This window comes from Micromys minutus (assembly GCF_963924665.1).
Source record: "Micromys minutus genome assembly, chromosome: 2".
NCBI classification, from domain to species: domain Eukaryota; kingdom Metazoa; phylum Chordata; class Mammalia; order Rodentia; family Muridae; genus Micromys; species Micromys minutus.
In genome coordinates this window covers 86,222,337-86,243,508 of record NC_137971.1, presented here as the reverse complement: position 1 = coordinate 86,243,508, position 21,172 = coordinate 86,222,337, and the positions used below count along the sequence as shown (strand labels likewise).

General features: G+C 43.8%; 1 pseudogene across 1 annotated transcript; it reads right to left on the bottom strand.

The window, feature by feature from the left end:
• Nucleotides 1-3,582: 3,582 nt before the first annotated feature.
• On the bottom strand, nucleotides 3,583-3,864 carry LOC308416727 (selenoprotein K-like; annotated as a pseudogene). Its single transcript has one exon. The product of its transcript is annotated as a selenoprotein K-like (transcript).
• Nucleotides 3,865-21,172: the final 17,308 nt, after the last annotated feature.

Below are 21,172 nucleotides of genomic sequence, written 5' to 3'. Positions count from 1 at the left end.
TAAGGGAGAGAGAGATACAGAAAGATCCAAAATTCAAGGTCTTCTTTGGTTACACAGCCACTTTGAGACCTTGCTTCCAAACAAATAAATAGCAAATGAAAGGAAATAAAAATCAATGTTATACATTCAGAACTCTGCAGAGAAGGAGCCCCTGCCCCAGGCCTGGAATGTTGCCGGGTCACTCCACACGGAGTCATGCAAAGTCTCTAAAACCTGGGCTTCACTCTTTTCCCTTACAGAGGGCCCCCATCTGCACCAGGAAAACTCCAGGGGCTCAGTTGTTTCCTTTTAAAGCTATGTTAGGCCCGAGTAGATGTACTTCTGCATTTTTAGCATTTAAATAGAAATGACCCTCTGGTGGGTTTTCCCCTGCGTTAGTCATGCGAAGGCGCCATGCCTCACTCACTCACGCAGTCTCGAGTGCGCGGACAGTTCTTTTGCACATGTTCTGCTCACTACCCTTCCTCACCTCCTCACATGGGAGTCCCTGGGGAAACTTGGGTGCTGACTTCAACGGGCTGGGATTTTCCTCAGAGTACCTGGGGGATTGAAATGTGTCATTTGTTTGGTACCGAAAAAGAAAGAGAGAGCACGGGTTGTTCTAATCATGAAGAAAAGAGGTACTGGGTTCCTTTTATAAGTTTACCACCAATCACTTTGTTTCTTTTTTTACTTTAGGTTTTGTTGATTTTTATTTTATGTTTTGCCTTCATGTATGTAAGTGCACCGCCGCCTGTATGCATGGTGCCCATGGAGACCAGAAGAGAGCGTGGGATGCTCTGGAATTGGAGTTACAGATGAGTGTGAGCAACCACGGAGTTGCTGGGTATGGAACCTGGGTCCTCTGCAAGCTCAGCAAACGCTCTGAATCACGGAGCCGTGTCTCCAGCCCCAACAGCCTTGTTTCTAACATAGGTTTTCCTATGAATGCATACCTTGCACTGCTATATTATAGTGGGACATAACAGACATTTTTACAGTCTCTACCTTTTTAAAATTTGTTTATTTGTTTATTTATTTATTTATTTATTTATTTATTTAAAGACAAAGTCTCTTACTGGATCTGGAGCTTGCAGTTTTGGCTAGACTGGCTGGCCAGGGAGTCCCCAGCACCTACCCCTCTCTGAGCTCCCCTAGTCCTGGGGTTACAAGCCTGTTCCCATACCCAGCTTTTTCTGTGAGTCCCTGGGGATCTGAACTGGAATCCTCACGTCTGCACAGTAAGCACCCTACCCACTGAGCCGCCATCACAGTCTCCATTTTCTCTGTCTCTGTAATCACTGGGTTGGTTTACTTGTTTTTGAAACAAAATCTCCCTGGCTTCACATTTGCAGAGATCCACCGGCTTCTGCCTCCCTAGTGCTGGAACCAAAGGCTTGTGGCACCATCTCTAGCTACTTATTTATTTTAAGACTGAGTCTCATCCCCTGATGGCCTCAAACTCTGAACAGACAAATGACTTCAAATGTCTTCTGATCCTCCCGCCTTCCCTCAGTGCCAGGATTGCAGGGGTGAAGCCATTGCATGCGGTTTACGTGTGCTTGCACTTGAGCCTAGACCTTCCAGCTCCTCTCTCACCCAGCCCCACTCCAGCCTCAGAATTAGTGTTTTAAATAGCTGTGTACTGTTCCACCGTGTAGCATACTTCATCATTTCCTTTCGATGTACATTGTGTGTGTGTTTGTCATGAAATTATGTTCAGAAGTTTTACACAGTGACCTCTTCTTTTCTTAGGCCATTTATTTTCTGGTGATGCGATGACTTTGCTACAGAAGCCACATTGTTGCATTCATCCCTTTAGCAGCTATCTAACGAACATCAGCTACGTGCCAGTAATTGCTTCAAGAGTATTGACTCGGATAAGACAGAGTCTTAGTTACTGTGGGGACTGCGGGATGGTGATTGGACTTACTCAGTGTGCACAATAGTTGAGAAGGCTGTTTGATAAAGTGACATTGGAATGAAGACAGGAAGTGTAAGAGTAACGCTTTTAAAATCCCAGAAAGTGCCTTCTCGACAAGGAAAAGGCCCTGTGGCAGGAATTGAACAGACGGAAGAGATCAGTGTGACAGGAGTGAAGTGGACCAGAGCAGGAGAAAAGGATCTGAGCAGAGAGAGATGAGGCCTTTGGTAGCCAGGGGCCAGGAAAGGATTTGCAGCAGCTGGTGTCATGGTGTCTAGTACAGGCCTATGATCTCAGCTCTTGGGAAATGGAGGCAAATTCAGATGAGAAGTTCAAGGCTAACCTCCTTCTGTTATATAGTAATTTTGTAGCTAGCCTGGGCTACACAAGACCCTGATTTAATATATTTTATACTATACTCTTAAAGGAGTCAGTTTAGGTAACGGGGGAGCCTTCCTTCAGTGATGGCTCAGGAGATAAGAGCACACAATGTTCTTGTTGAGGACCCAAGTTTGGTTTCTAGTAACCATGTTGGGTGGCTTAAACTCACCCAGACTCTAACACCAGGATTCAGTGCCCCCTTCTAGCCCCTATAGGCATCTGTACTCATGCATGCACATGCGTGCAAACACACACACACAATTAAAAATAAAATTTTGCAGAGTGGTGATGGCCCAGGCTTTTAATTTCAGCACTTGGGAGCCAGAGGCAGGAGGATCTCTGAGTTCAAGGCCAGTCTACACTGCCAAGGCTACACAGAGAAACCCAGTCTTGAAAAAAAAAAAAAAAAACAATTAAATAAAAATAAAATTTAAAAATCTTAAAAAAATTTTAAAAAAAAAGAAAAAAGAAGAATCAGAGTAAGTTCCAGGACAGCAAGGACTCATAGAGAAATCCTGTCTTCAACAAACAAAATTAAACCAAAACCAGAATCAATTTGGTTATTGTGGAATTACTGTTGCGTTTATTTGTTTAGAGTTGTGATTTTTGGTATATTGTGTTTTGTGGAGAGAGATGGGGAGTTATATAAGTTCAGTTTTAGACAGGTACACTGAGGATAGCTGTTGGACGGCTCAGTCAAGCAGGTGTTTGGATTTCAGTGTCTGTAGTTTAAAGGGAGGTGCTGTTATAGTTTGGATCTGAAACGTCCCCCATAGAGCCAAGATCTGAGCACTTTGTCTCCGGCTGGTTGTTTGGTTACTGGGGCACAGAAGCCATGAATACTCATAGACTTCAGAGATATCCATGAAAAAGATGGCTATTTTAAAGCCTGCGATGTCAGGGGCCTAACCAGGCCTCTTACCACACTCTTTTTTGGTTTCCTTTATACATGGCCTTTATTTCTTCCAGATCAAAGATTTTGGATATAATCATATAAAGATGAAGAACCAAGTTTTACAACTGAAAAACATTTACATCTTAAATCTACGTTAATATTTTAGTAAACTATACAAAGAAGATAAGGAGACAAACATGCACCTTTATAGAACTGCATGTCAGTCAGGCCAGATCCTGCAGAGGGAGTTCCCAGCATGACCTCATTCATCTGTGAGGACACAGAGCCATCCTTGTTTGGGCACACAACACCTTCCCTGCATGAGCCGCTCTCCACCTCTTGATGGCTTCCTTCTATTTGTGTGTATGTCTAGTCTGCTTCTCAGAGCAGACATTTACCTTCCTCATCCACCAGCCATTGGAGGAGGACTGGGGCCATGAAGGTGACTGATTGACCCCTTCTTCCTGGAGGGTTTCCTGGTGGCCCTCTTTCATCATCATATCTGGAATCAGAGGGGCTCCTGTAGCCTCTTCTTTTCCTCACATCTTGTTGAAGTGGAGTTTTGAAAAAGAAAAAGAAAAACCACAAATTCTACTCTTCCCCAGAAGAAATCTGTTATGAAAGACAATCTCCATGGGAACAGATTCTGGCTGTCCAACCCTTGACCACTCGAGATGCAAACCATCTTCTCTCCAGTTGCCGGCTTCCTGGGGACAGAGAAGAACAGACCCCCTGTTGTTGCTGTACCTCGCCTCTCTCTCCCACTCTTTATCCAGCCTCCTGCTTGATGTTCCACTCACCTGTTCAAAGACAATTTTGTTTTACATTTTTTATAGCTTTTTAAAAAAAATATGGTTTTTAAATGTTTTAACCTCTCTTTTAGGCACCACCTACCAGAGGTAGTGGGGAGAAAAGGTTATTAAGATATGGGGGGAAGTGGACCTGTTTAGAAATTATTCTTTGGAGCAAATCCAATCTGTGTTGTCAAGAAATTAGTAGTTTAGTTTACAGGAATCAGCAGTGGTAGCTCGATCCACATGATGTGTGTGCTCATGTGTGTGTGTGTGTGTGTGTGTGTGTGTGTGTGTGTGCTCATGTGTGTGTGTGTGTGTGTGTGTGTGTGTGTGTGTGTGACAGGGTTTCTCTGCATAGCCTTGGCTGTCCTGGGATTAAAAGCATGTGCCACCACTGTTCAGCTGTCAGTGGGTTTGTACGTGGTGACTGAGCTAGGATGTTTGCTCTTTCTCACAGTGTCATGTGATGCTTTCCACCGTGTTGGTTCGGCAAGATGGCCCTCACCAGATGCCAAGCAGATGTTGGCCTCATGCTCAGGCACTTCCCAATCTCTAAAACTGAGCCAAGTGATTCTCTCATCTCTATAATTTATCTGATCCTAAATATTGCATTGCAGGGACAGAAAATGGACTAAGACAGCAAATGAATTAAGGGCAGAGACCCAGAAGCCCTGTCTGGCCTGCACAGACTTCACTGGCCTCCAGGCCTTAGAGGAAACTCTAGGGTGGGGCTGAGTGTGGGTATGTGGAGTCATCACATTGCTTAGGCTTACAGGCTGGGCCTAGAAGCAGGCTCACGTATCCTGTGACCTTAGGCCCCAACTCTGGCTACTTCAGAATCTGTTTTTGGAGACATGGTCTTAATAAAATGTACAGGCTAGGTATGAACTCACTGTGTAGCTCAGGTCAGCATGAAACTCCCCATCTGCCCCCATCAGCTTCCTCAGTGTTCAAATTACAGGTGTATGCAGACTGGGTCTTTCTGTGAAGCCCAAACTGGCCTCAGATTTGATATGTAGCTCAGGCTGTCCCTGAGCCCTCTGTTTCTGTCAGGTGCTAGGATTATATGCACATGCCACTGTGCCTGGTCATGGCCCTGGGCTTAATTCCCAGTACAGTAAAACAAACAACAAAACACTGCAATTATTTTTTTAATAATTTATTTTAATAATTCATTAGCTTACTTAGTGTGGTTTCATATACTTTTCATCCCAGCACTCAAGAGGAAAGGGCCGGTAGAACTCTATAAGCCTGAGGCTAGCCTGGTCTAAATATCAAGTTCCAGGCCAGTTAACACTAGAGTGAGACCTTGTCTCAAAACAAATTTATCAGGTAACAATCTAGTTTTGAGGGTTATTTTCTTGAAAATTTAATTTTTACTCATTTAAACTCCTTCACCCATCTAGTACCGAGGCTAATGTGGACTAGCCAACGCTAATTTAAAGGTATTTTCTCTATTCCGATATACTCAAGAAGAATTGAGAACATAAGAAAAATGGTTGGCTTGAAACTCACTCTGTAGTCTAGACTGGCCTTGAACTCACAAAGATGCACATTCATCTGCCTCCTGAGTTCCGTCACTAAAGGCATATGCCATCATACCCAGCTCCACCTTATATTTTGAGGCAAGGTCTCTTTCTGAACCAGGAGTATGCAGATTTGTTTAGTCTAGCTAGCTTACACTGGAGTGATGAGATTTCAGGCCAGCTGCACCAGCTTGACTCTTTTTTTAAATATTTATTTTATGTATGTGAGTACACTGTCACTGTCCTCAGACACACCAGAAGAGGGCATCAGATCCCATTAGAGATGGTTGTGAGCCACCATGTGGTTGCTGGGAATTGAACTCAAGACCTCTGGAAGAGCAGTCAGTGCTCTTAACCACTGAGCCATCTCTCCAGCCCCAGCTTGATTCTTACATAAGCGCTGTTTGGGGATCTGAACTCTTGGTCCTCACATTTGTATTGCAAGTAGGTGTTATTCACTGGGCCATATCTTCAGCCTCTTACAGTATAATTTTTTTGAAAACAAAATGCCAAGCTGGGTGGGATGGTGTAGGCCTGAAATCCATGACATGGTGAGTTCAAGGTCATTTCAACCTGGCCATCATAGTGAGACCTTATCTCAACAAACAAACAAAACAGGCATTAAAGTCACTCTGGTCCTCAGGCATCTTTGACTGTGACTTTGAGTGCTGCTGGAGGGAAACCCAGCCGAGTCTTTCATTTTCAACCTAAGGGAGCCATGATGAAATTCTTCCTCATTGTTATAGTTAACTCCATTTGTCCCCTCTTCTCCTGTCATCCAGCCCGTCTGAGTAGATAACCTCACCTCCTACACTTCAGGGGGAGCTAGAGGCCAGGAGACTGGTGCCCCCTCTTTGTCCTGCTGCCTGCTGCTCTTCCCTCTAACAGGAATGGCAGACCTCTCCGGCCAGCACTACTTCCCAACTGTGCTCAGCATCCTACTGTTCTCTCACCTTTTAGGCCCCTTCGATCCCTTCCTAGTCCCCGGGCTGACCTGGGGGTTCTCTAGACCTGGAACTTTGGCCTTCACCTAGCACTAAACGCTCTCCCAGACACCATTCCGTCTCCCATTCACGGCTCGCTTTCCATTTGCTATGTTTCTAGATCTTTATTTCTCTTCTAAGTAAAGTGTGCCTTGGGGCTTGGTGGCTCACTCCTGTAATCCTAGCATTTGGGAGGTTGAGGTCAGCCTACGTAGACTAAGACACTTTGTTAGTCAAAAACTAACAAAGGCATGCTCCTGCAAAGCAAGGGCCTGAAGTTCAGGGCTAGCCTGGGCTGCTGAGTGAGTCCCACAACAATCTGGTATATTAAACAAGCCCCTGGGCTGGAGAGATGGCTCAGTGGTTAAGAGCAATGACTGCTCTTCTAGAGGTCCTGAGTTCAATTCCCAGCAACTACATGGTGGCTCACAACCATCTGTAATGAGACCTGATGCCTTCTTCTGGTGTGTCTGAAGACAGCTACACAGTGTACTTATACATAGTAAAAAAAAAAAAAAAAGTCAATAAACTTAATAAAAAACCAAGTCCCCGGGGCAATGGTTCTCAACCTGTGTTTCCATCCCTTTGTGGGTCACCTAAAACCATGGGAAAACACAGATATTTACATTATGATTCATGACAGTAGCAAAATTATAGTTGTGAAGTAGCAACAGGGAAATAATTTATGGTTGAGGGTCACCATGACATGAGGAATCGTGTTAAAGGGTCAAAGCAGTAGGAAGGTTGAGAGCCACTGTCCCAGGGTATAGTAGTAAATGCCTTTCCCTTAATGCTGAGGAGACAGAGGCGGGATCGCTAGAACTCGAAGTCAGATTCTTGCTGTTTGTTGAATAGTGTCCTGAGGTCTCTCCTTAAATGAAGTTTGTGGACAAAAACTCTTGTTCTTTGTTGTTATTTTTAATTTCATGCGCAAGAGTGGGTCAGATTTCCTGAAGCTGGAGTCCCAGACACTTGTGAGTCACCTGACGTGTACATGCTGGGAACTGAATGCCGGTCTTCTGGGAGCATGGAAGTGCTCTTAACAGCTAGGCCACACACCCTTAGCCCCCACACCCCTTCCTCTGATTTTATTTTGTTGTGTGTATGAGTGTTTTGCTTATGTAAGCATGCAGTGCCTGGGAGGGCAGAGGAGGGCAGAGGGCTTTGGTGTGGGTGTAGGGAACTGACCCCCAGTTCCTGCACAAGCAGCCATTACTTTTAACTGCTGAGCCATTTCTCTAGCCTCCCTGTTTTTTTTTTTTTTTTTTTTTCCTTCTTCTGAGACAGGGTTTCTGTGTGTGTAGCCCTAGCTGTCCTGAATCTCACTCTGTAGACCAGGCTGACCTCAAACTCACCACCCTCTGCCTCCCTAGTGCTGAGCTTAAAGGAGTGTACCAACGCTGCGGGGCACTTTTTGCTTTTGTTTTTAAACATAGTTTCATATCTCCAGGTCTAGCCCTGAGCTCCCTATGACCCTGAACTTCCACTGGGACTGCACCACACCACCTTGTGCACTCCCCCCCAGTGCCCCCCAGTCTTAAATATGACAAGAACAGCTAGTGATACATGCTACGTAGCCAACAGTGTGCAGAATGCATAAGGAAGAGTCAGGTGTGGCGGCTCAGAGATGGAGGCAGGACTTCAGGGCCAGCCTTGGCTCACAGCCATCTGTAATGGGATCTGACGCCCTCTTCTGGTGTGTCTGAAGACAACTACAGTGTACTCACATACAGAAAAGAAATAAATAAATCTTTAAGAAATTTATTAATATAATTGATTTGCGTGCGTGTGTGTGTGTGTGTGTGTGTGTGTGTGTGTGTGTGTGTATATGTGTGTGTGTACGCCCTCCGAATATGTATTCTTCAAGGCCTGCATGTGAGGGTTGGTCCTGGGGATTAAAATTAGGTTGTCAAGCTTAGTGACGTTTCACCAGCCTAAGATTGTTTTTGTTTTTATTTATTTGTATGTTATGTGTCTGCACGAGTGCCTGTGTGTCCCAGACTGTGCTCACCTGTGTGCTCAAGGTCCCTGGAGGAGGCACTGGGTCCCTTGAGGCTGGAATTACCGTTGTTTGGGCCTTATAATGCTGTAGCAAACTTGTGTATGTAAACTCACCCTTTTACTCTGAGCCGCCTCTCCAGCCCTAGAATTAAAATGATATATATGTATATACATATAATTATATATTATAAATAATATATTGGTCAGGCATTGTGGCTCATGTCTTTAATTCCTGCACTTGGGAGGCAGAGTCAGGAGGATCTCTGTAAGTTCCAGACCAGACTGGTTAACACATGAGTTTCTGGCTACCCAGGACTGTATAGTTAGACCCTATCTTTAAATTAAAAAAAAAAAAAAAGGCACCTTTATTAGTTTATTGATAATTTCATACATGCATAGAATGTATTTTTATTGTATTTACTCCACGATGCTCTCCCAACTCTTTTCAGACCCATCCTCCATTCCAACCTAATTATGTTTTTATTTTGATACTTTGTGTATATGTGTGTGGTATTTGTGTATGTGCATGTTCATATATACATGTGTGCTTCTGTGTGAAGACCAGAGCTCAATGTCAGATGTCTTCCTCTGGCATATTTAACATATTTAAAACATGTCTGTCTGCCTTAACATATTTTGTACATGAATTAATTAACTAACTAATTAATTAGCATGTGTATGTCTGTGCCACAGCACAAATATGAATGTCAGGGCACAACCTGTAAGAGTCACTTTCTCCTGCTTTGTGGGTTCTCAGCATACAAGTGATCCACCTTGGAGGCAAAGCTCCTTGATCTGCTGAGCCATCTTACCTGCCCACCACCTTAAAAAATATTCTTTTTGGCCTGGTGGTGGCACATACCTTTAATCCCAACACCTAGGAGGCAGAATCAGGCAGATCTCTGTGAGTTTGAAGCCAGCCTGATCTAGAGTTTCAGGACAGCTAGGGCTATATACAAAATTAAGTTACTTTTTGTGCTGAGTATAAATGTAGGTGTACTTGAATAGAGACCAGAGGACAACCTTTGTGAATGGTTCTCCTCTTCTACCTTGTTGAAGCAGCGTCTTATTTATTTATTTATTTATTTATTTATTTATTTGAGACAGGGTTTCTCTGTGTAGCCCTGGCTGTCCTCAAACCCTCTGCCTCTGCCTCGTAAGTGCTGGGATAAAGGTGTGCACCACTGTCTGGGTGTGAGGGACTCTTTTTTTTGCTTCACTGTACCCCAGGTGATCCACAAGCTTGGCCTGATTCACCTGCCACACCAGGAATGCTGGGATTACAGATACATGCCCCCACATCCAGACTTTTACATTAAGACTTGACTTCCGGTGTGGCCAGGCCCCCCTCCCCCGCAAGCCCCTTTACCTGCTGGGCCATCTTCCAAAGCCCTCCTTAGTGCTTCTTATTGAGAGAGGGCGTCTTATCGCCCAGTTCAGAGAGACTAGCGGGCCACGAAGCCCTAGGGATCCTCTTGTTTCTAACCCTGCGTTTATAAACATGCGTCTTGTCCAGCCCTTTACGAGGATGCTCTGGATCCGAACTCGGCATCCTCATGCTTATACGGCGAGCCCTTTCCCCGCTGAGTTGTCACCCCAGACCAGCTTTCCTTGTATTACTGTTAGACTCCAGCCCCGGTGGTTTTCGCTGGAGAACCTATTTACTGTGTTCGGTCTAGAGTGTTTCCGCGGTAAGTTGAGTTTCAGCTAGGTTATTTTTCTACTTCAAGGATTTCTAATTGGTTCTTCCTCATCTTGTTTCATTTCTGCTTATTTTTGCTTGATAATTTCATTCTGATGTGGAAAGTGTGCATTCATTTCGGAGTGTCTGCAGCATCACTCAATTTAAAGCTTTCCATACCCTTTTACAAACTTCCCGAGGAAACTTGGGAAAATTTCCCATCTGATGTGAAGGTCAAATCTTTCTCACTGCTAAGGACCTTTCTGTGTTGTCTGATTTGGGCCCAGCTTTCCTTGCTGTTGTTCGACAGGCCCCCTGGCTTCACATCAAGGATATGTGTGCCAGATGGTGGATCTAGTCTGGGAGCAGCAGACAGCTCGGTGTGTGGAATCTCACCTCTTTAGAGCTGATTGAGCCACAGTCTGCAGCCTGGCGGCCATTTATCCCCACTTAAAAATCCTTATTTTACCATTTTCTTATTTAATTAATTTTGAGCTTGTTTTTAAGTATACATGTGGGTGTGTGTACATGTAAGTGTAAATGCTAGTGGAGTATAGAAAAGAGCATTAGGGGCTGGAGGGATGGTTCAGTGGTTAAGAGCACTGACCGCTCTCCCAGAGGTCCTGAGTTCAATTCCCAGCAACCACGTGGTGGCTCTCAACCATCTGTAATGGGATCAGGTACCCTTTTCTATATCTGAAGACAGCGACAGTGTACTCATATAAATAAAATAAATCTTTAAAAAAAGATGCATTTGTTTTATTTATATGAGTACACTGTCGCTGTCTTCAAACACACCAGAAGAGGACACCAGATGGAACTCCAGACCTCTTAATGAGTTGTACATACATTGAGCCATCTATCCAGCCCCCTCCTGTTTCTTTATTCATGTGCGTGGGTGGGTACCTGAGGAGGCGGTGAGCCTCCTGATGTGGGTGCTGGGTTCTCTTGCTCTGGAAGAGCAGAAAGTACTGTTAACTACACAACCATCTCATCTCTCCAGCCTGTTGACCTGCCTGTCTATTTTTCAAGATGGTTTCATGCCGAGTAGGCTGGCCTCATACTGTCAGGGCAGGGCTGACCTTGAATCCTGATCCCCTATCTCCATCTTCCAAGTGCTCTCACTAGCGACCACATCTCATCCTTGGAGATCTTCAAGCTTGAGACATCAGCTTCACCTTCCCCCACACAAGCCTTCTATATATGTCTGGTTCCTGGGGATTTGTCAGATTGGTGATGTCTTTTTTAAAAAGTCATCTTTGTATTTTAAATGTCATGGCTAGGTGTATACGCAAGGTTTTCTTTAAAGATTCCTAAGCTCACTTCCTTGTACTGAGGTCAACCGCTCGCACCTGACCTCTTTCCTCCACGTGCTGTTGAAACCACCAAAGGCAAGTTCATTGATGATCTGATGGCTGCCAATCCAAGGGGTCCGGACTGCTCTTCCTCCTAATCTCACTTGATTTATTCTTGGCTTTTGACACACCTGACTTTTCTGCTATTATTTTTAATTTACTTGATTTATTAATTCTTTTGCTTTTTGAAAATAGCCTTGACCTACCTCACTGTCAGCTGAGGATGACTTCCCACCTCTGATACTATGCCCTTCATCTCTCGAAAGCTGAGATTATGGTATGTTTAACCATGTCTAGTTATTTTAATTTTTATTTCATGTGTATGCATGGATGAGTATTATCAATCTTAGTTTTGTTTTCTGAGACAGGCTTTCTTTGTGTAGCCCTGGCTGTCCTAAAACTAGCTCTGTAGACCAGGCTGTCCTTAAAGAGTTCTACCTGCCTCTGTCTCCTGAGTCCTTCTGTTCTCTAGCATAAATAAGCTTTTACATTTAATTATCTATCTATCTATTTATTGTGCTTCTGCTATGTGGGTCGGCAGACTTGGAAGCACAAGGTACCCTTATCTATGGAGCTACCTTGATAGTATCATAAATAATGTTTTAGCAATCATGTATCTGAGTTTCTTCTGGACTTTCTGTTTTCTGGCTGTTTTTTAATTAGTAAAGTGTGTGTGTGTGTGTGTGTGTGTGTGTGTGTGTGTGTGCCCATGCACTGTGGATAGAGTGTGGATCTCCTAGGACAACTTTGTGGAGTTGATTCTTTCCTTCCACATTTACATGGGGTCAGGGACGGAACTCAGGTCATCAGGCTGGAGTGGCAAGAACTTTACCAGCTGAGGTATCTGGCTGGCCCTGTTTGAGTCAGTGTCCCATACACCCTACCCTAGGCTGGCCTTAAACTTGCCATGTATCTGAGGCTGGGTTTACGGTGTGGCCCGCCACACCTGACTGTACTCAGTTTTTTTTTTCTTGCCTATTCTGCAGACACATTACACGTTCAAATTCATGTAGACCTGAGCTTTCTGTTTGGTAGGCCCTGTTTCTCATCTCTGGCTTTCTTCCCCCTACCCCCTTTTCAAGACAGGGTTTCTCTGTGTAGCCCTGGCTGTCCTGGAACTCACTCTGTAGACCAGGCTGACCTCAAACTCAGAGATCCACCTGCCTCTGCCTCCCAAGTGCTGGGATTAAGCATGTGCCACAACTGCTTGGCAACAATTTCTATCTAAAGACCTTATGGTTTAGATTTGAGGCATTAAAGAAAAGAGGCACCCAGGAAAGATGAGAAACACCCAGGTGTGGGACGGGGCTTTTTAAACCTGTAGATATCTTCATAGTGGCTGTATTTCAACCCCATGGTCACAATAACTTCCATCAAGGTTTAAAAGGTTAACAATTTCTTTTGATATACAACGTTGTAGGGGGGGGGGGGCGTAAAATTTAAGAAAGAGAAAACGAATAAAAATTGTTTCTAGATCGTTGGGCCTAAGTGATCACGGCTTATTCATTCTCTTTGATCTCTCTATTATAGGTGTCTCTAGGAAAATGCACATGGTTTTCGTAGGCCTTTGTCAGTGGTGAAATATCCAGATTCTGCTAGAGGAAAGAGAAACTAGATCCCTAGATGAAGGGCCTTTTTGCCTCCCAGACTTTTCCTTGCTTTTCTTCCTATCCTGCCTCAGATGGAGTTTCTTCAGTGAGAGTTGTCAAGAAGACTGACTTCGGGCGGTCTTACTCTGGGGCTGGGGAAGATGGTGTACCTGGAAATGTGCCCAGGACCTCACATGGGAACCCCAGCAAAGCACTTAAAAGCCTGGGTGGTGGCAGAGACAGGGAGACCCCTAGAACTCACTGGCCAGCCAGTGTAGCTGAATGGGTAAAATCCAGACTCCACCCAGAGGTAGATACAGTTCTCTTGGTTAGGAAGTCGTAGCTTTTTCTTAAGGGACAGCAGCTCCAGCCTGTATACCTCTCCCTCTTCTACAGAGTCATGTCATTTGTGTGTCTTGTGTCCCCTACATCACCCCAAGCAGCTAGAGAGCAGGTTCTATACCAAGTCACCTTTTGGATGCTACCACCACTTCTAACTCCGCCCCTAGAAAATAGAAGGTGCCCAATGATTTCACATGTAAATATTCCCCCAGAGTTCTGTTAATCCGGAGGCCAAAGTCTCAGAAAGTCGGTTAAACTTTAACATTTCCTAAGGGTGCCATCGGGCTGAAAAGACTTTTGGGTTGTTTGTTTATTTGCTCTTTAGTTTATTTTCCTCTTCCTGGCCGTTTAAGGCACAGCCTGAATGACTTAATTTCCTTTGTTATTCGCCCAGCAGCACAGGTCTGTGGCTTCCCCTCCTGTTAGAGGTCAACTTTCCAGAGAGTTTTAAGCTTAAGGGAATCAGATCTGTCTTAATGAAACTTGTCAAGCCCAGCCTCGGATTTCTGCGGCTTTGTTTTTTAAGAAAGGATCTTGCCGTGTAGCTCAGGTTGGTCTCAAATGTACAATCCCCATGCCTAAGCCTTCCCAGGGCCTGGGATAAGAGGCAAGTGTCACCATGGCTGGCTCAGCCTTGTTTCTGTTGTCCTCCTCTCTAACTGAACATCATGAAGGCTGCAAGAACTGCAATCACTGGAGTTTGTGAATTAAGTTCTCTGATAATAGTAAAAAGCTCAGATCATTTTAAAATAGTCCCTATCCCTTAGAGGTCTGGTTAATTTTGGTTTATGGAATTTTTTTTTTTTTTTTTTTTTTTTTTTTTTTTTTGCTTATTTAAGTGTTAGGTAGAAAGGCTGGGGATGTGGCTTTGTGGTAGTGCCCTTGCCTATACCTAGCAAGTTCTATGGTCTGGGATCCCAGGCCTGAAAAGAAGAAAAAGGGGGCAGGGAGGGAGGAAGGCAAGTCATGTGACTTAATTTATACTATGTCAACCCACTAGGTTTCAAGTTACCTTTTGTTTTATGCATGTGCATGTGGGTCTTTCTCAATGCTCCCTAACTTGTGTGTCTATGTGTAATGTATGCCTGTGTGTGTGTCTGTGTGTATGATATATATACTTGTGTGTTTGTGTGTGTGAGTATGATATGTGTATCTATGTGTAAGATGGAGAGAGGGAAGACAGGCTCCTGATCCTTGACCTGAATGTAGAGTCAGAGGATAATCTCAAGTGTTGGTTCCATCTTGTTTGAGACAGTGTCTGTTGCAGCCACTAAGCCAGCTGGACCACCAGATCTTGTGAATTCTCTGACACCCATCTACTGGTGGGGACACATTGGCTTATGCTTCTGACTTTTATTTTTAAATATATATTTTAAATATAGCAACATTTATTTTTAAATTTTACTTATTTATTTATTTATTTATTTATTTATTTTCAGAGACAGGGTTTCTCTTTGTAGCCCTGACTGTCAGTATAGCTCAGGCTAGCCTCATGGGGTTTATTTGTTTGTTTGAGATAGGGTCTTGCTATGTAGCCCTGGCTGGCCTGGAACTCATTAGGTAAACCAGGTTGGATTTGAATTAAGAGAGATCTGCCTGCCTCTGTCTCTGGAGAGCTGAGACTAAAGGCCTGGGCCACCATGCTGGCTTCATTTTATTTTAAATTGAAATATAATTACATTGTTTCTCCTTTGCCTTTCTTCCTTCCATTCTTTCCCCATTCCCTCTAAGACTCACAATCTCTTTTTCTTTAATTATTATTATGATAGGAATATGCAAAAATATATAAATATAATCTGTCAGGTCTGTTAGTGTTGATTATATTTATGTAGTCTTTTAAAAAAGTATATTTAAAAGTATAGAATCTCACCGCGTAGCTCCTGTGGGCTTGGAACTCACTATGTAGATCAGGATAGCCTTAAAATCAGATATCTACCTGACTCTGCTTCCCAAATTGATCTTTGGGAATTTTAATCTTTGGGATTAAAGTATGTGCCACCATGATCGGCCTTAAATAATACTTTTAAAAAATCTATTTTTAAAATAGAAATTATCTTTCTATTTTACTTCCTTACATATATGTATGTCCATGTGTGTATGTGGGCATGGAAGGCCACACACATTACATGTGTAGAAGTCAGAGAACAATCTGTGGGGAGTCAGTTCTCTCTGCCATGTGGGTACCAGGAACTGAAGTCAGGTTGTCAGTTTTGGTGTGCACGTGTATGTGTGTATTTGAAATGGGGTTTCTTTGTGGCCTTGGCTATTATAGAACTCCATTTGTAGACCAGGCTGGCCTCAAACTCAAACAGATCTGTTTGTCTCTGCCTTCAAGTGCTAGAATTAAAGGTGTGAGCTGCCACGAAAACACTCACTTCCCCCCTCTGTCTCTCTCTGTTTCTGTCTTTCTCTTCTTCCTTCCTTCCTTTTTTCTTTCTTTCTTCTAAGTAGAAGGAAGTTTCATGATGCTGGTATCCTGAGGAAGGACATAAGCATCTAATTAAACTGCAGAGTTTGTTGGAAACAATGCTTCAGCTCCTGTACAACACAGACAGTTGCTAGGGTGGGGGAGGGAAATGAGAGTGACCCACACCATTGTGAGCAGGCCCTGGGCCACCAGAGGAAAATCTGAGCTGGGTATACAGCAGCTCAGGTCTGACTCTTGGCAGCTCTGGGTGTTGCTTTAAAGGTATTTCCTGTTCCCTGCTGTCTCAGCCTCATTCCACACTCATTTCTGGAAGGTTCTGCCCAGCTTGCAATTCCCCAAGGGCACTCCATCCCATTACTGGCTTCTTGGAACCCTCAAAACCTCTCTGAGTCATGCTTCCCCCTGGAAGATACAGAGGCTCTGTGCCACAACCTTCTTATGAGCCCTGGCCTGTGGAGGGGTCAGACATGGGTTCGAATCCTAGCTCTTCCTTCTGTGAACAGAGTGTACTTCAAGCTGAACTTGAAAATTGAGTGAAAGTTCAATTCCAGTCATTGTAAAATGGGGATAAGTAATTGATTGTACTGTGTTTCTGTGAGGATTTCCCAAATGTTGAAATTCCCAAAGATCAAAATCTTTAAAGTCTGAAAATCTCAAATGGTTAAAATCCTGATATGCAGAATGATAAAATTCTACGAGCCAACAATTACAAATGGTTATGTTAGGCTGGCAAGATGCTTCACCAGGACAAAGCTGCTCAGTCCCAGAACTCAGGTAAAAAACCAGATGCAGTGGCATAGATCGATAACCCCAGTGCTCCCCTGGCAAGATGGAAGACTAAGACCAGAGAACTGGCTGGAAGCTATAGGCCAACCAGCCTGGAACCCTGTTCTTCAGCAGAAGCAGTAAGAGACCTCAAGGTGGAAGGCAAGACCTGCCTGCGGGGGGGCTGGAGAGATGACTCAGTTCACAGCACAGGCTGCTCTTCATAGCACCCACATGGCCGTTCAAACAGTCTATAATTTCGTAAATCTAATCTTTGGGGGATCTCCTGGCCTCTAAGGGCACCAAGCTTAGACACAGGTCGTGTGAAGACTTGAGAGTGTTCTAACACACCGCGCACAGTTTTGATTCAGTGAAGGCATGTTCTCAGAATGCTGCATTTGTTTGTGAGCATTGTGTGCATATGCGCAAAAATGTCCACCCTTCCTCAGTAAGCGAACAATGTCCTTTCTGCATATCTGTTTGTGAAAGACTTTGGATGGCTACCCACCTGTTTTCATTATCCATCTTGTCTACAGACTTGGGTGTTTGTCACAGGGTTTCATTTGTGTACCACATACTTTCCAGCTTTAGAGATATGCATTATGTTTAGTTTCAGACCCCAGAACTAGGGACTGAGGTGCATCTTACTTATCAAAGCTGACCTGGCCTCCAGGTTCTCCCAGCATCCCTCAGTCCCTGTGTTCCACACCCTGCCCCCAACCTAGAACTTTCCAACCCTGGGGTTGAGCTACCTTTCTGTCAGAGGCTCCTCCCTATATAATCCATTCATTTTGGTGTCTCCTCTTTTTCTTTTCTACTCCTTTTCTCTCTCTCTTTGTGTGTACCCTTTCTCTCTTTCTCTTCCTCCTCCCCTGCCTCTTTCCATCCTTGGGGCCAGTGAACTCACCCAAGAACAGCTTTCCAATAAATCTGCGTTTAATATGATTGAATCGGGCTTGAATTGGCTCATTTCACCATTGGAGAAATAACTTATCACAGTAGGCATTGTATTTTTAAAATACTTGTGTTTTGAGATAGTGTCTCAAAAAAGCCCTGGCTATCCTGGAACTCCCTATGTAGATCAGGTTGGCTTTGAACTCACAGAAATCTACCTGTCTCTGCCTGCCTCCCTAGTGTTGGGATTAAAGGCATTTGTCACCATGCCTGGCCTGCATTTCAAGTTTTGATCTATTTTTCTAGGAACATAATTTGCTTGTAATCAAATTACCTGTGTAGTCATTGTAAATCCAGGTGTTTATGTTGGCAAAAGTACACATATTACTATCTCCAATTTTTTGTTTGTTTTCTAGACAGGACTTTTTTGTGTAGTCTTGGCTGTTCTAGAACTAGCTCTGTAGACTAGGATGATCTTGAACTCACAGAGATTTGTCTGTCTCTGCCTCTCAGAGGTCGGGATTAAAGGTATGAGCCACCACCACCCAGCAATTATTGCTCCTTTTAATGTGTAAAATAACCCATGCAATGGTCTGTTCTTTATGTTTCTCAAATAAATCTCCATACGAACATGGAAAGATAGGCATCTGTTATTTCCAGTACTTAGGAGGCAGAGACAGGAGGATTGCCATTAGCTCAAGGCTCGTAGGATCTCTATAAGCGAGTTTCAATTTAGTCCGGGCTACACAGTGAGACCATCTTGTGGGGTTTCTCCCAGCAAGTTCTACTGATGGCCAAGCAACGAACTGAGAGGCAAGAAGGAAAACTCAGTTCAGTGTGACTTAGTTAGCTAGTGCTGGGTCAAGCTTCTTGGAGCACTTTGTTTTCTCTGTGTAACAGCCCTAGGTGTCCTGGAATTCACTCTGTAGTCTAGGCTGGTCTCAAACCTGCTTAGATCTGAAGTGCTGGGACTAAAGCCATGTGTCGCCACCACTTGGACTTTTAAAAAAAAACATATTTAAACAGTAAAACTTTGGAAAAAAATATTTCTTTTTTGACAACTATCACAACAAAGCCTGAGACATGACTACAATGAACTCCTTCAAGAAGCACCTGTAGTCTCTTCCACATGAATAGGAGGAAGGGTTTGTAATAAGCAAAATAGCAAAAACGTTTGCAAAGTCCGTGGAGAGCCTTTGATGAGGATGGGTTCTACTGACTGAGAAAGCTCAGGATAAGGAGATTCTGGTGAGGCTGGGTCGTACAGAAAAGCAAAGATTACCAGATTATTAACCAAATCCATTTCAGTCTTCCATGTGAATAGGTGTAGAGCTTTGATCTTATGGGCTCACAGCCATTCAGACGATGAATTCAGGGCCCTGCCTCTCGGATTTGAAAGTCCTATAATGTGAGGGACTTAGATGGGGAGCAGGTTATGAGTGGAGGTGATGGGCAGACTGGAGCAGACACAGCACGTGCTTGCCTCCCCCTGCCTTATAGTGATAACATCTGACCATCGCTCCAGACATCTGCCTTCCTGCCAAAAGTCCTGTGTGACTATGACCTCCATTTCCTCATCTGCAACCTGCTCTATAGTTTCACAATCCGCAAGGTGAGGAGGGAGCTCTGAATTCTGACAAGTTCCTCCTGCTATCTATCCCCCCCCCCCCCGCCCCAAGAAACTGTTTCTCTTTATAGCCCTGACTGTCCTGGAACTTGCTCTATAGACCAAGCTGGCTCCAAACTCAGAGATATGCCTGCCTTTGCTCCCCAGTACTGGGATTAAAGGCATATGCTACTGCTGCCCAACAGTTTTTTCTACATTAAAAAAAATTATTTTTGAGACTAATTTAATTGTCTTCTCCTTTCTCCCTCCAAACTCTCTCATATAGCTTTTTTTACTCTTTCAATTTTATGACCTCTTTTCTCATTAATTGAATGTATATATATATATATATATATATATATATATATATATATATATATATGATACATACATATTTCTAAATATGACCTGCTCAGTATTATGTTACTTATATGTATGTTTTCAGGGCTGACCATTTGACACTGAAAAACCATCTGAGTGCTTTTTCCTGGAGAGGACCACCTCTCCTGCTCCCGGCTTTATTCACTTGCCTATAGTTTTTTGTGTAGGGTTGAGGCCTACACATGGGATTGTCCTTACCCATGTTGGCATGTCCATTGATGGTGTCCTTGTTCAGTTAATGGGTGTGGCATCTGATATTATTAGGAACACAATCTCATAACAAAATCTTGGCTCCTCTGGCTCTTACGATCATTCTGATCTCTCTTCTGAAGTGTTCCCCATGCCTTTAGGGTGGGAATGTTTTGTAGATGCATCTATTGGGACTGGACTCCACAACTCTGCATTTTGATTGGTTGTGCTTTTTCTGTATTGATTTTGGTCTGTTACAAAGAGAAGTTTCCTTGGTGAGGGGCGGATACTACACTCTTCTGTTGGTATAAGGATAAATGCTTAGATTGTTGTTAGGGATGATGCTGGTTTAGTAAAGCATTGGCTGTAGGTCCTCCTCCAATAACCATGATGTCACTGGTACTGAGTAGTTATCTAGGTTTCCAAGACCTTCTTGTTGAGTGGGTTCATTATCGTATGTTTTTAAAGATTTTATTTATGTGTATATGTGTGTATGTCTGTGTTCACGGTGATCTGGGAGACCACAGGCACCAGCTATCTTGGAACTGCACTGCAGTAGTTGGTAGTTGTGAGTCACCTGATATGGGTGTTGGAAGTTGCATTGGAGTTCTCTGGAAAAGCAACGTGGGCTCCTCCTCCTCCACAGTTTTAGAATGTTTTCATCAACCCATAGCCCATGTTGGCTGTCACTCTCCATGTTTCCCTCCCCCCAGGTAACAACTAGTGTGTTTTCTGTCTGTGTGGATCTGACTCTAGGCATTTCACACAATGGAGTCATATGCCCTGTGAAGGCTAGGCCCCCTTACATTCACTTTGCCTGACCTGCCAGCAGTGTTAGGCTGTGCTGCTTTAAGAGTCTCCTAAACATGTATGTTTTACTAATTATTTAAAAAATTTTTACATTTGTATTTATTTTTATCTCATGTGCACTAGTGTTTTGGTGCGTATATGTTTGCATGAGGGTGTTGGATGCCCAAGGACTGGAGTTACAGACAGGCAAATTGCCATGTGGGTACTGGGATTGAACCTGGGTCCTCAAGAAGAGCAATCTGTGCTCTTAACCACTGCATCATCTCTCCAGGCCCTTAATCATGTATTTGTTTTTTAGATAGAGTTTCTCTGTGTGTAGCCCTGACTGTTATGGAACTTACTCTGTGGACCAGCCTGCCTCAAACAGAGATCCACCTGCCTCTGCCTCCAGAGTGTTGGGGTTACAGGTGTACAAGGTGTGTATCACAACCACCTAGCATTTTTCTCTATTTTTAATTGAAAAATTCCCCCTTTTCTATCACTCCAAATAATCCTTTAGTTTTACCTGATCTGTACGCCTTACCTTGTCATCGGTCTTTATGGGTTCTTCTTTTTCCTGCCTTTATTCCCCCCCCCCCCCCATTCACCTTGTATCACTAGAGAAGAGAAAAAGGGATAGAGGGGAAAGGAAAGCATTCCCTGAATGAAG